Source organism: Mus caroli, chromosome 19, assembly GCF_900094665.2.
Source record: "Mus caroli chromosome 19, CAROLI_EIJ_v1.1, whole genome shotgun sequence".
Classification (NCBI taxonomy): Eukaryota; Metazoa; Chordata; class Mammalia; order Rodentia; family Muridae; genus Mus; species Mus caroli.
In genome coordinates, this window is record NC_034588.1 from 25248499 (window position 1) to 25252129 (window position 3631).

A 3631-nucleotide genomic window follows, 5' to 3' on the forward strand; every position below is an offset into this window, starting at 1 on the left:
TTTCATTGAATCTGTAGATTGCTTTTGACAAGATAGCCATTTTGACTATATTAATCCTGCCAATCCATGAGCATGGGAGATCTTTCCATCTTCTGAGACCTTCTTCAATTTCTTTCTTCAAAGACTTGAAGTTCTTATCATACAGATCTTTCACTTCCTTAGTTAGAGTCACACCAAGGTATTTTATATTATTTGTGAGTATTGTGAAGGGTGTTTTTTCCCTAATCTCTTTCTCAGCATATTTAACCTTTGTGTAGAGAAAGGCCACTGATTTGTTTGAGTTAATTTTATATCCAGCTACTGCATTGAAGCTGTTTATCAGGTTTAGGAGTTCCCTGGTGGAATTTTTAGTATCACTTATATATACTATCATATCATCTGCAAATAGTGATATTTTGACTTCTTCCTTTCCAAGTTGTATATTGCATTCAAGTTCTATAATTTCTATATTGAATAGGTAGGGAGAAAATGGGCAGCCTTGTCTAGTCCCTGATTTTAGAGGGATTGCTTCAAGCTTCTCACCATTTACTTTGATGTTGGCTACTGGTTTGCTGTATATTGCTTTTATTATGTTTAGGTATGGGCCTTAAATTCCTGATCTTTCCAAGACTTTTATCATGAATGGGTGTTGGATTTTGTCAAATGCTTTCTCAGCATCTAACGAGATGACCATGTGGTTTTTGACTTGCCATCCTATAATGGGACCAAACTCCAAGTTGCCATTGGGATGGAAAATTCATTCAGAATCTATGCATTTCCTCATGCAAAATAACTCACAAGCAAGCATTTTAAGTAATTTGTATTTTCCATGCTATTGTTATAGCTTTGATATCTATGGGGTTTGTTGTTGTTGTTGTTGTTGTTGTAAGAATCTAAACTGTGTTGCATGGCATTGGCCGAGCTGTCTTACTTCTGGGAAACACAACTTAGACTTCCTAGAAAAGGATGGCACAGGAGACAGCATACACAGGCCATCATGCACAGCACTCAATTGCAGCAGGCCCAAATGCCAGCTCTCTCTGTTGTTCTGTGGTGCTAAATCACAGGTTGTCCTTGAGCTTGGAAACAGCTCAGAGTAGGAGTAGATGTAGCTCTTGAAAGAACAGAATCCTTCCATCATCATAGGGTGTGGTCACTCTTCAGTTTAAGATTGCTTTTGTAATTGGGTTGATATTATTCAGGTCATATGCTGGTAACACACCAGCATGCAATGTATGTGGAGGTACCTGTGTGCAAGCAGCCATATCATGTTCAGAGGAGAACATGTATCCTCCTACCTTCCACCTCTTGTAGTCTCTCCACCCATTTCTGTGATTTTTCTGATCCTAGGAATGAGGGTCACACTGATGTCTCGTGTATAGTGAAGTCCTCATAGCTGCTTATCCTTAGCACTTTGAAGAATTAATGTGAGTCTTTTCCCATTAAGTGGGAAGGGGTTTCAGAGGTCCCACCCTAACTGAGAAGCTATGGCAATTGATGGCTGTCAGGGAAGGGAAAGTCACTTCTCTTTAGGGATATGGTCATGGGTAGATTCCTAATGCATCAGTGGATGGTCTTCCACCCATCCACCTAGGGACAGCACCAACTGGACTCAGAGGGTTAAAAATAACAGATAAGAAGGAAGATATAAAATTGAGAGATAGATAGGACAGGGATAGGGTTACTACAGAGGATTGACAAGTTAAGTGGGAGAGTCAGTTAAGATGCATTTTATACTTGTATGGAAATTTATAATAATACCACCACCACCAACAACAACAACATATTATTATTATTATTATTATTGTTGTTGTTGTTGTTGTTGTTGTTGTTGTTGTTGTAGTCGATCCCCTTATAGGCTTCTGTCAAATAGACAGTGTGATGGATATTCATGGTTGTCAACTTGACTATATCTGGAATGAACTACAATCCAGATATGGAGGGCATACATATGAGAGATTTTTTGTTTGTTTGTTTGTTTGTTTGTTTTTCTTTTTTGCATAGTTTGAAGTTGGTAAATCCACTTTTAGTCCAGACCTTTGTGGTAGGAAGACACACCTCTGATCTGGATCGTGATGGGGAAGAAAACCCCTTTAATCTAGATCTTGAGGGGGGAAGACAAACCTTTACTCTGGGCTACACCTTTTGCTGGAAGCCTGAATAAGGACTTAGAGGAGAGAAGGTTTTGCTCTTTGCCTGCTTTTCTTGCCTCACTAGTAAGTTCATTCCTTCACTGGCATTGGAGCCTACTTCTTCAGGATTCCAGCATCTCACGAAGACCAGCTGATATACCCAGCCTCTTGGGACTGAGCAGCTATAGCGTCTTAGTCTTTCCATTCATAGCTAGCCATTACTGAATTAGTTGAACTGCAGCCTGTGAGTCATTCCAATAAATTACATATATATGTGTACATACATATATACATACATGTATGTATATGTTATTCGCATGTTTGTACCCAGGGTCTTAAACTTTCGGTGCCAGGGGTCAGGGGTCAGTTTCAGTCAGCAGAGTACTCACCTCACAACTCAGATATCTGGAAGCCATATACACACCCAGGCATGAGAGTGTATGCTTGCATTTCAGCAAGACAAGCCACCCAGGCTAGCTTACTTGGCACAGTGGCAGACCAATGAGAGACCCTGTGTCACAAAACAAAACAACAAACAAACAAACAACTGGGAAAGGTGCCTGAGGAATGACACCTGAAGTTATCCTCTGACCTCCACATGCATGCATGTACACATGGGCATGAGCGCGCACACACACACACACACATACACACACGCATGCATGCATGCATGCATGCACACTCATATGTATTCACACACACACCAAGAAAGGAAGTGCAGAATCAGAAAGCCAATATGTTAAACAGTTTAATGGAGAAAGGACAGCTTCATTACCTAAAATTACAGTCCTTGCAGAAAATGCTTAGGTGAGAGCCTCCTTGACCTTGAGAGGGCCAAAGCATAACACATAAACTGAAAAAATAATCAGTATCTTCTTCATCAAAATTAGAAATATGTATATCTGCAAAGCACCCCTAAGAAAATAGAGAGATCAGTCACAGTGTGAAAGACAACATTCACAAGTCATCTGTCAGACTTGGAAAATAACGATGGCTATGGAAAACAGTATCCACTTTAAACATCTCACTTGTTTAAAATATGCAAATATTTTTTACAATTAACTGCCAAATACAATGGAAAGGGAGAAAATATTTGAAAAGAAATTGCCTTTCAAGAAGGTAAAAATTGGCTACTATGCACTTAAAAAGATGATCAAGAGGGCTGGAGAGATGGCTCAGTGGTTAAGAGCACTGACTGCTCTTCCAGAGGTCCTGAGTTCAGTTCCCAGCAACCACATGGTGTCTCACAATCATCTGTAATGGGATCTGATGCCCTCTTCTGGTGTGTCTGAAGACAGTGACAGTGTATTCACATAAATAAAATAGATAAAATATATCTTTAAAAAAAGAAAAAGAAAAGATGTTCAGTATCAGTCATTAGAGAAATGTAAATTAATACTACCATGCCATATCACCTTATAGTGTGACTTAAAGTTCTTAAAAGTGACAAATGTGAGTGTTGGCAAGGATGAGGAGAAAATAGAATGTTAAAATATCATTGATGTAAAACACATTGGAAA